This window comes from Triticum dicoccoides, chromosome 1B (assembly GCF_002162155.2).
Source record: "Triticum dicoccoides isolate Atlit2015 ecotype Zavitan chromosome 1B, WEW_v2.0, whole genome shotgun sequence".
NCBI classification, from domain to species: Eukaryota; Viridiplantae; Streptophyta; class Magnoliopsida; order Poales; family Poaceae; genus Triticum; species Triticum dicoccoides.
In genome coordinates this window covers 667,531,589-667,543,217 of record NC_041381.1, presented here as the reverse complement: position 1 = coordinate 667,543,217, position 11,629 = coordinate 667,531,589, and the positions used below count along the sequence as shown (strand labels likewise).

The window sequence follows — 11,629 nt, the reverse complement described above, 5'->3', positions numbered from 1 at the left end:
TTTTTGCTTTTAGTTTTAGGAAAATTATAAACTTTCTGTTACTGCCATTACTTTTCAAATTTGAAAACACTTTTTTTGTTTTTTTGTTTTCTTTCTTGCTTTATTTATTTTATTTTGTTTCTACTTACAACAAAATACTTATTGTTGCTATTTTTAATTATTACGAGGGCCGAACCATAAGACATTAAAGCATTTCAAATAAACTCTGAAAAAGTTGAAAGTTGGCATGGTATCATAAATTGACCCACACATAGCATGTGCATATACAAAACGGACAATGGTATCATACTCGTCAGTTACAAAGTTGGCATGGTATCATCATAATAGTTGCGGGAGAAAGTCTTCACTTTTTCTTCGCTTGTGTCATTTGCTTATTGCGCCGTAACCATGGATAATCTTCATCGTTTATCAGGATGCTGGGGTCAGCCTTGACTTTGAAGGGAGGAATTTCATGAAACTTTTCATAATCTTCAAACATGTCTGTCTTGTCCTCCACTCCCACGATGTCCCTTTTTCCTGAAAGAACTATGTGGCGCTTTGGCTCATCGTATGATGTATTCGCTTCCTTATCTTTTCTTTTTCTCGGTCTGGTAGACATGTCCTTCACATAGATAACCTGTGCCACGTTATTGGCTAGGACGAACGGTTCGTCAGTGTACCCAAGATTTTTCAGATCCACTGTTGTCATTCCGTACTGTGGGTCTACCTGTACCCCGCCTCCTGATAGATTGACCCATTTGCACTTAAACAAAGGGACCTTAAAATCATGTCCATAGTCAAGTTCCCATATGTCCACTATGTAACCATAATATGTGTCCTTTCCCCTCTCGGTTGTTGCATCAAAGCGGACACCGCTGTTTTGGTTAGTGCTCTTTTGATCTTGGTCAATCGTGTAAAATGTATTCCCATTTATCTCGTACCCTTTCCAAATCGTAACAGTCGAAGATGGTCCCCTGGACAACAAGTACAGCTCATCACAAACAGTGTTGTCACCTCTGAGACGTGCTTCCAACCAACTGCTGAAAGTCCTGATGTGTTCACATGTAATCCAGTCGTCGCACTGCTCTGGGTGTTTGGAGCGCAGACTGTTCTTGTGTTCATCGACATACGGGGTCACCAAGATATAGTTCTGTAGAACTGTGTAGCGTGCTTGAGACCAAGAATATCCGTCCCTGCATATTATTGAGTCCCTTCCAAGCGTGCCTTTTCCAGTTAGTCTCCCCTCATACCGCGATTGAGGGAGACCTATCTTCTTAAGGCCAGGAATGAAGTCAACACAAAACCCGATGACATCCTCTGTTTGATGGCCCATGGAGATGCTTCCTTCTGGCCTAGCGCGGTTACAGACATATTTCTTTAGGACTCCCATGAACCTCTCAAAGGGGTACATATTGTGTAGAAATACGGGGCCCAGAATGACAATCTCGTCAACTAGATGAACTAGGACGTGCGTCATGATATTGAAGAAGGATGGTGGGAACACCAGCTCGAAACTGACAAGACATTGCACCACATCACTCCTTAGCCTTGGTATGATTTCTGGATCGATCACCTTCTGATAGATTGCATTGAGGAATGCACATAGCTTCACAATGGCTAATCGGACGTTTTCCGGTAGAAGCCCCCTCAATGCAACCGGAAGCAGTTGCTTCACGTGGCAGTCATGAGACTTTAGGTTCTGAAACTTTTTCTCTGCCATATTTATTATTCCTTTTATATTCGACGAGAAGCCAGTCGGGACCTTCATACTAAGCAGGCATTCAAAGAAGATTTCCTTCTCTTCTTTGGTAAGAGCATAGCTGGCAGGACCTTCATACTGCTTTGGAGGCATGCCGTCTTTTTCGTGCAAACGTTGCAGGTCCTCCCGTGCCTCAGTTGTATCTTTTGTCTTCCCATACACGCCCAAGAAGCCTAGCAGGTTCATGCAAAGGTTCTTCGTCACGTGCATCACGTCGATCGAAGAGCGGACCTCTAGGTCTTTCCAGTAGGGTAGGTCCCAAAATATAGATTTCTTCTTCCACATGGGTGCGTGTCCCCCAGTGTCACTCGGAACAGCTAGTCCGCCGGGACCCTTTCCAAAGATTACGTGTAAATCATTGACCATAGCAAGTATGTGATCACCGGTACGCATGGCGGGCTTCTTCCGGTGATCTGCCTTGCCTTTGAAATGATTGCCTTTCTTTCGACATTGATGGTTGGTCGGAAGAAATCAACGATGGCCCAGGTACACATTCTTCCTGCAGCTTGCCAGGTATATGCTATCAGTGTCAAGTAAACAGTGCGTGCATGCGTGATATCCCTTGTTTGTCTGTCCTGAAAGGTTACTGAGAGCGGGCCAATCGTTGCTGGTCACGAACAGCAACGCCTTTAGGTAAAATTCATCCTGTTTGTGCTCATCCCACGTATGTACACCGTTTCCATTCCACAGCTGTAAAAGTCTTCAACTAATGGCCTTATGTACACATCAATGTCGTTGCCGGGTTGCTTAGGGCCTTGGATGAGAACTGGCATCATAATAAACTTCCGCTTCATGCACATCCAAGGAGGAAGGTTATACATGCATAGAGTCACGGGCCAGGTGCTGTGATTGCTGCTCTGCTCCCCGAAAGGATTAATGCCATCCGCGCTTAAAGCAAACCATACGTTCCTTGGCTCACTTGCAAAATCATCCCAGTACTTTCTCTCGATTTTTCTCCACTGCGACCGGTCAGCGGGTGCTCTCAACTTCCCCTCTTTCTTACGGTCCTCACTGTGCCATCGCATCAACTTGGCATGCTCTCTGTTTCTGAATAGACATTTCAACCGTGGTATTATAGGAGCATACCACATCACCTTCGCAGGAACCCTCTTCCTGGGGGGCTCGCCGTCAACATCACCAGGGTCATCTCGTCTGATCTTATACCATAATGCACCGCATACCGGGCATGCGTTCGGATCCTTGTACGCACCGCGGTAGAGGATGCAGTCATTAGGGCATGCATGTATCTTCTACACCTCCAATCCTAGAGGGCATACGACCTTCTTTGCTGCGTATGTACTGTCGGGAAATTCGTTATCCTTTGGAAGCTTCTTCTTCAATATTTTCAGTAGCTTCTCAAATCCTTTGTCAGGCACAGCATTCTCTGCCTTCCACTGCAGCAATTCCAGTACGGTACCGAGCTTTGTGTTGCCATCTTCGCAATTGGGGTACAACCCTTTTTTGTGGTCCTCTAACATGCGATCGAACTTCAGCTTCTCCTTTTGACTTTCGCATTGCGTCCTTGCATCGACAATGACCCGGCGGAGATCATCATCATCGGGAACATCGTCTGGTTCCTCTTGATCTTCAGCAGCTTCGCCCGTTGCAGCATCATCGTGCACATCGTCTGGTTCCTCTTGATGTTCAGTAGCATCACCGTATTCAGTATTCAGGGGGCACATAATTGTCATCGTACTCTTCTTCTTCGCCGTCTTCCATCATAACCCCTATTTCTCCGTGCCTCGTCCAAATATTATAGTGTGGCATGAAACCCTTGTAAAGCAGGTGGGTGTGGAGGATTTTCCGGTCAGAGTAAGACTTCGTATCCCACATATAGGGCATGGACAACACATAAAACCATTCTGCTTGTTTGCCTCAGCCACTTCGAGAAAATCATGCACGCCATTAATGTACTCGGAGGTGTGTCTTGAACCGTACATCCATTGCTGGTTCATCTGCGTGCATTATATATAATTAAGTGTGTCAAAAATCATTACAGAACACTAAAACCAAATTAATAGAAGTTCATCATCACACTAAAACCAAAGTACATACATAGTTCTCATCTAACAACATAAAGCTCTGCAGAGCATTTAAATTAATTAAACCATACACTGAAACTATGTAAAACATTTCAATGAGAAAACAAATGCGATCATAATCGCAACCAATGTAACAACTGATCCAACGGCAAATGATACCAAGCCTCGGTATGAATGGCATATTTTCTAATCTTTCTAATCTTCAAGCGCATTGCATCCATCTTGATCTTGTGATCATCGACGACATCCGCAACATGCAACTCCATTATCATCTTCTCCTCCTCAATTTTTCTAATTTTTTCCTTCAACAAATTGTTTTATTCTTCAACTAAATTTAACCTCTCGGCAATAGGGTCGGTTGGAATTTCCGGTTCAACAACCTCCTAGATAAATAAAATCTATGTCACGTTGGTCGGCATAATTGCCATAAACAATAAATGAACCAATAGTTATGAAAAGATAATATATACCACATCCGAATCATAGACAGGACGAGGGCCGACGGGGGCGGATTCCAAAACCATCGCACTATATAAGATGCAATAATAAAAGTAAGAAAATTATACAAGTATCTATATAAACATACAAGTAAGAGGCTCACCACGGTGGTGCCGGCGACGAGATCGGCGCGGGCGATCGACGGCGGTGAAGACGGGGACGGGACGTGACGGACCGCTAAACCTAGACAAATATTAAGGAAAATGGAGCTTGGAGGTGGAGCTTGGAGAGGAGAAAGCTTAAGTAGTGTGTCTCGGGCATTTCATCGAACACCTCGTGTGCATAGGAGGTGAGCTAGAGCACCACAAAGCTCCGTCCTCGCATGCCACGAAAAACAGAGCAGTGAGAGTGCTCTGCTCGCGGGGTATATATAGGCAACTAATTGGTCCCGGTTCGTGGCTTGAACCGGGACTAAAGGGAAGTCTTTGGTCCAGGTTCAGGCGACCAACCGGGTCCAATGGTGGTGGGCCAGGAGCAAGGCACATTGGTCCCGGTTCGTCCCACCAACCGGGACCAAAAGGTCCAGACGAACCGGGACCAATGGCCCACGTGGCCCGGCCGGCCCCCGGGGCTCACGAACCGGGTCCAATGCCCCCATTGGTCCCGGTTCTGGATTGAACCGGGACTAATGGGCTGACCCGGCCTGGACCATTGCCCCCTTTTCTACTAGTGGCATCTCCAGCCTCTTTTTCTTCTTCTGTTCTTCTCCTTGGTGGCCGCCTTCTGATCTGGCCGCTGGGCACTTAGGTGACCTAAATACTGAAGAACACACAAAATTTACACCCAATCAAAGTGGCCTAAGAAGAAAAAACTACTCCCTCCGTCCTATAATATAAGAGTGTTTTTGACGGAGGCACAGAGAGAGTAGGATGTAAGCTCAGAATTATATCAAAAGCTGGGAAACAGTCCTTCGCAACGGAAACCAATGCATCATACAGAAATACTCAAAAATAGAAAACTAATGCAAATGATTTTGGCTCCGTGTTTCCTTACGTCATACTGAAATATTCAATAATAGAAAAACAACAACAAAGCCTTTATTAGTCCCAAACAAGTTGGGGTAGACTAGCGTTGAAATTCATAAGATCTAACAACCAGCTCATGGTTTTGGTATATGGATAGCCAATGTGATCAGTTGCATGTCCACTACTCGACATGCATACCACAGAACTACAAGGGGTACAACGCGACTGCAAACCGAGGTTTCATTTCTCCTGTCATATTCTGTGGTGCTTCCAACAGTTTTGAGTACATAGTTGATACACAATCTAACCTGTAAATAACTAAATATGTATCTCATCACCAGCTATCAATATAATACACAATTGTTCCTCTGACAAAGCTATGCAACGCATTTCTGAATCTGTACACGCCGGGTGCAGAGTTTGCCCTTCTCTCTGTCTCCCGTTGGATCATGCCATCTGCCTGATAAGATTAAGAGTTCGCTTTAAGACTTCGGCTTGCCTTGGCGCGATCGTGCCGGTAAATATGTTCATCTGTTCCTGTGATTACTGAAGCTTAGCTAGTTCCTGTGATTACTAATCTGAATGTTCATCTGCTCTCACACAACGCCCAGTACTGAAGCGCTGGGGAGGATATTGCTGGGACAGCATTGCCTCTTCCTCTCAGGCGACGATCCGGTTCCGCCTGCCGGCGCCACCTTCTTGACGTCGCCGGAAGCAGACGCCAACGGAGGAGAAGAGTTGCTCTCGGCGGCGCGCCTCCTCTTGAGATGCCCAGCCGGGAGGATCTGATCGAGCATGTAGGACGGCACACGGCAGGTCCTTCCTCCGGGTGTGCGAGACCTCCAGCTCCATCCCGGGCCTCCAGAACTCGTACGTGTACACCTCCTGCTTGAACCCCTCCGTGGTCGCGCGTAGGTCGAACGGCACCTGGGGCTGCTGCTGCTGCTGCTGTGGCTTGGACAAGCCCACGAAGAAGGTTGACGTGCAGTGCAGATCATGGGGCTTGGCCGCGTAGGCTTTCGGGTTGGGATGGCAGAGCAGCATGCCGGCCGTGGCCATCTCGACCCTGTTCACCAGCTGCCTCAGCCGCGACTCCACCCACCCCTTCCACTCCCGGAGGCCGGCCTCCCCTCGGGCGACCTTCACGTCCACCTGCAGGTAGCTGTTGTACGCCTTGAAGAACTGGAACGGCTGGAACAGCGCGTCCCACCCGCCGGCCTTTGCCTTTCCCTTGAGGATCTCCTGGCAGACGCCGTTGCCGATCTGGAGCTGCTCCGTGATGGTCCGCAGGGTGGCGTGCGAGACGTTGTAGCACGAGTTCATGCATGGGTAGGCGGGCGTGATGACGGGCATGAGGTGGCTCTTGTCGCGCGGGTCCCAGACGGGCAGCCGGAGCGCGAGCTCGCCGCCGCCGTCGTGCTCGATGTCCCGCAGCAGCACCGGGTTGGGCCACTTCCACTGCGCCAAGATCTTGAAGAAGCGCGGCACCAGCATGCTCGGCGCGGCGTTGGGGTAGAGCTGGCACACGCGCGCCACCAGGATCGCCCAGCCCACGCCGCCCAGGAACCCCATCACGTTGGAGTAGATGCCACGCGCCTTGGCCCAGTGCTTGATGCATCGCAGCGTCGTACGGAAGGCGCCGGCGTCCGGGACGAGACGCAGCAGCTCGTCGGCGACGCGCACGCCGTTGAGGCTGCGCGCGGAGGCCAGGTCCATGCCGCGGAAAACGGAGCGGTCGCGCAGGTCGAGGTCCCTGGGAACCACCGGGAGGCACACGCTGGCGTAGAGGAGGTCCACCTAAATCGGACTGCTCCTTTGCGGTTGAGTCGCTTCAGCTCATGGATGACATTATTGTTTCAGAGAAGCCAATAGCTGATGAGTTAGCAAAACAATCCTTTAGCTCGAAATCACCTGGTTTTTGTAATCTTGTAATCCCTGAATTTACTTCGCATCTTCTTGCAAACAATATGACTATTATATGAGAAAAGTAAACCAAAGTCTAGTTACTCTAAAAAAACAAAGTTCCTTATGGCCGCTAGGGTATCTTCCAGGCTAACCCCTAACTGCCCGTATCAACTTGGACCGAGCGGTCCGGACGCGATTTGCCATGCAACGCGGTACCCCATTCATCCGCGGTTCGATTTGGACACCCGTTTTTCCACAAACCGCAGCAAATCAGGGTGGCTTTGCGGACGTTCCGACCGTTGCCATGTACACGACGGACACCCCAGACCCATTCAAAATCCTTTCCCTCGCCCGCGTCCTTTTTCGCATGAAACAACTGTCGCATATTCATGTCTGTCAGCGCTGCTCTAGAGCGCCTGTGCCGAATTCATGCTAGCCCAGAGCGGACGCGACTTCTCATTGAAGCTGGCATCGAAGCGGCATGCCGGCCCAAAGCGTCGCCTGCGCCGTGTCCCGGTGGCCAAATGATCTTACAACAATCTTATAACACTATCAAATTCCGTGAGCCAGTTACTAGATTATGCTAGTATCTCTAAATTAACCACCCTTGAGGGGAAGTTAAGGAATACAAATCTCTCAAACCGGGAAGCTAGCCTTTAAGTTTAGAGGATCTCGTAAAGGTGGCATTTTAGATCATCTTTCCATATCTTTTATTTCCCGTATTTTTTTGGCGGACTAAATTTTCATCAACTACCACTCTGCATTCCACACCCTGCCACCGTCTCTGGTCCTTGCCGCCGCCGCCGCGCCATCGCCTACTCACCGCCTCACGTCGGCGGCCAACACATCGCCTCGCGCCTCCCCTCGCCGGCGATGGCCCGCTCGCCATCACGTGTGTCACTGACTAACGGGTGCTAGGCAATTGTATTTTTTTGTTTAACTAAAATAAAAATGGATTAGAGGAAGAAGTTTAGCGGAATGGACAAAAATTGCTTCCAGAAAACTTCCCCTAACCTTTACGGGAAGGCCAAAAAACTAGTTTTATGGGAAGATTTTCAAGGGAGCTGTTGAAGTTGATCTAACAACTATGGTCATTCGTTGTCAGTCACCAGATTATTCGGTGTTAGATGTCAAGTTGCTTAGGCATTAACGCTGAAGGAAATATGCCCTAGAGGCAATAATAAAGTTATTATTTATCTCCTCATATCATGATAAATGTTTATTATTCATGCTAGAATTGTATTAACCGGAAACATGATACATGTGTGAATACATAGACAAACATATTGTCACTAGTATGCCTTTACTAGACTAGCTCATTAATCAAAGATGGTTATGTTCCCTAACCATAGACATGAGTTGTCATTTGATTAACGGGATCACATCATTAGTAGAATGATGTGATTGACATGACTCATTGCGTTAGCTTAGCACTTGATCGTTTAGTATGTTGCTATTGCTTTCTTCATGACTTATACATGTTCTTACATCTATGAGATTATGCAACTCCCGTTTACCGGAGGAACACTTTGTGTGCTACCAAACGTCACAACGTAACTGGGTGATTATAAAGGAGCTCTACAGGTGTCTCCGAAGGTACATGTTGGGTTGGCGTATTTCGAGATTAGGATTTGTCACTCCGATTGTCGGAGAGGTATCTCTGGGGCCCTCTTGGTAATGCACATCACTATAAGCCTTGCAAGCAATGTAGCTAATGAGTTAGTACGGAATGATGCATTACGTAACGGTAAAGAGACTTGCCGGTAACGAGATTGAACTAGGTATTGAGATACCGACGATCGAATCTCGGGCAAGTAACATACCGATGACAAAGGGAACAATGTATGTTGTTATGCAGTTTGACCGATAAAGATCTTCCTAGAATATGTAGGAGCCAATATGAGCATCCAGGTTCCGCTATTGGTTATTGACCGGAAACAGTTCTAGGTCATGTCTACATAGTTCTCGAACCCGTAGGGTCCGCAAGCTTAACGTTACGATGACAGTTTTATTATGAGTTTATAAGTTTTGATGTACCGAAGGTTGTTCGGAGTCCCAAATGTGATCACGGACATGACGAGGAGTCTTGAAATGGTCGAGACATAAAGATTGATATATTGGACGACTATATTCGGACACCGGAAGTGTTCCGGGTGATTTCGAAGAAAACTGGAGTGTCGGAGGGGTTACCGGAACCCCCCGGGGAAGTATTGGGCCTTAGTGGGCCTGAGGGGAAAGAGAGGGCAGCAGCCTAGGAGGTGCCGCGCCCCCTCCCATGGGGAGTCCGAATTGGACATGGGAGGGGGGCGCGGCCCCTCTTTCCCTCTCCCTCTCCCTCTCTTTCCTTCCCCCTTCCTCCTTCCTAGTTGGACTAGGAAAGGGGAGTCCTACTCCCACTAGGAGGAGGACTCCCCCCTCCTTGGCGCGCCCCCTAGGGCCGGCTGGCCTCCCCCTTGCTCCTTTATATACGGGGGCAGGGGGGCACCTCTAGACACAAGTTGATCTTCGTGATCGTTCCTTAGCCGTGTGCGGTGCCCCCCTCCACCATATTCCACCTCGGTCATATCGTAGCGGTGCTTAGGCGAAGCCCTACGTCGGTAGAACATCATCATCGTCACCACGCCGTCGTGCTGACGGAACTCATCCCCGACACCCTGCTGGATCGGAGTCCGGGGATCGTCATCGAGCTGAACGTGTGCTGAACTCGGAGGTGCCGTACGTTCGGTACTTGGATCGGTCAGATCGTGAAGACGTACGACTACATCAACCGCGTTGTCATGACGCTTCCGCTTTCGGTCTACGAGGGTACGTGGACAACACTCTCCCCTCTCGTTGCTATGCATCACCATGATCCTTGCGTGTGCATAGGAATTTTTTTGAAATTACTACGTTCCCCTTCAGTGGCATCCAAGCCAGGTTTTATGCGTTGATGTTATATGCACGAGTAGAACACAAGTGAGTTATGGGCGATACAAGTCATACTGCTTACCAGCATGTCATACTTTGGTTCGGCGGTATTGTTGGATGAAGCGACCCGAACTGACATTGCGCGTGCTCTTACGCGAGACTGGTTTTACCGCCGTGCTTTGCACACAGGTGACTAGCGGGTGTCTGTTTCTCCAGCTTTAGTTGAATCGAGTGTGGCTACGCCCGGTCCTTGCGAAGGTTAAAACAACACTTACTTGACGAACTATCGTTGTGGTTTTGATGCGTAGGTAAGAACGGTTCTTGCTCAGCCCGTAGCAGCCACGTAAAATTTGCAACAACAAAGTAGAGGACGTCTAACTTGTTTTTCACTACAGGAAAATCCTGTTTTCCTGTGTGTTAGTCTATAAACCGTGAGCTATTTTTCGGGTACTCGGCTTATTCCTCTAAGCCGAGTCTAGGAAAAAAACACCCGGAAAATCCGAAGAACTCGGCTTATGGACATCTATAAGCCATGTGTTGCAAAAAAGCTCACGGCTTATAGGGAGCACACGGTATCTAGTGGAAAAGGCACCCGGCTTATAGCTCGCAGTCGGCAAAGACATCTGCCATGTGTCTACAACAGGGGTTGCTGACGGTGCCATCACGGAGCAGCCTATAAGCCGTGTGCCCTAAAATATCACTCGGCATACAGAGTATATAAGACGTGTGCCCATTGAAAGGACTCAGCTTATAGGGTATATAAGCCGTGTGCCCAATGAAAGCACTCGGCTTACATTTTTGCGGATTTTTTGCAACCATGACATTTGTGCATAATTGGTTTAAATGATTTTCGTTGCATTATTTACTACTTAATTATTATTATTTTCTCACCCATTTTCTCCCAACTAATTTTCATGGGTCTTATTTTCGAAACCCATAATTTAACGCCACTTTAATATTCTGGTGGTCTTGTATTCTTCCAACCCCTAGCGTACCCATATTAGGATCACATGCAAAAATCCCTACTGTAAATTCACTTTACACCGAGTGCTTGGCTCTTCGCCGAGAGCCAAAATACAGACACTCAGCAGAGCTATGTAAGAAGCTGGCTGGGACTGCCCCCCTCCCCTCGATTGAACAAGGCCTACGCATGTCGCAAGGACATCACACAACATTTTGCATGCCGCTTCCTGCATGATTTCATGTGATGCCTTGCAAATCTGCAATTTTCGGCACTGAAACCCTAGGAGTGTAATAAATGTCTCAAATATTGCAGGAATGTCCGAAAAATGTTGGGGCCTAGCACGTGCCATTCAATGGTCTCCTTTAAGAGAATGAGAAGTTTCGAGGCTAACACAGCAACATGACCCGCACTTTCTTCACAAACCCGACACGTTCCCTCTCGGTACCCAGAGACTACCTCGGAGATGGTAGTTTACAAGCAGCCTTGGGTGAGGCCTATTCAAAATGTGCCCAAACTTTTACCACACCCTATAGAGGCCATATAATGACACAGTGCCAGCTCCCGAGGAGTTTCGGCATCATACGATTTTTTGAGAATTTAAAGAGTTGGA

General features: G+C 48.0%; 1 pseudogene; it reads right to left on the bottom strand.

Annotated features, from left to right (window-relative positions):
• Positions 1-5,839: 5,839 nt before the first annotated feature.
• On the bottom strand, positions 5,840-8,037 carry LOC119350865 (annotated as a pseudogene).
• Between the last annotated feature and the right edge of the window lie 3,592 nt (positions 8,038-11,629).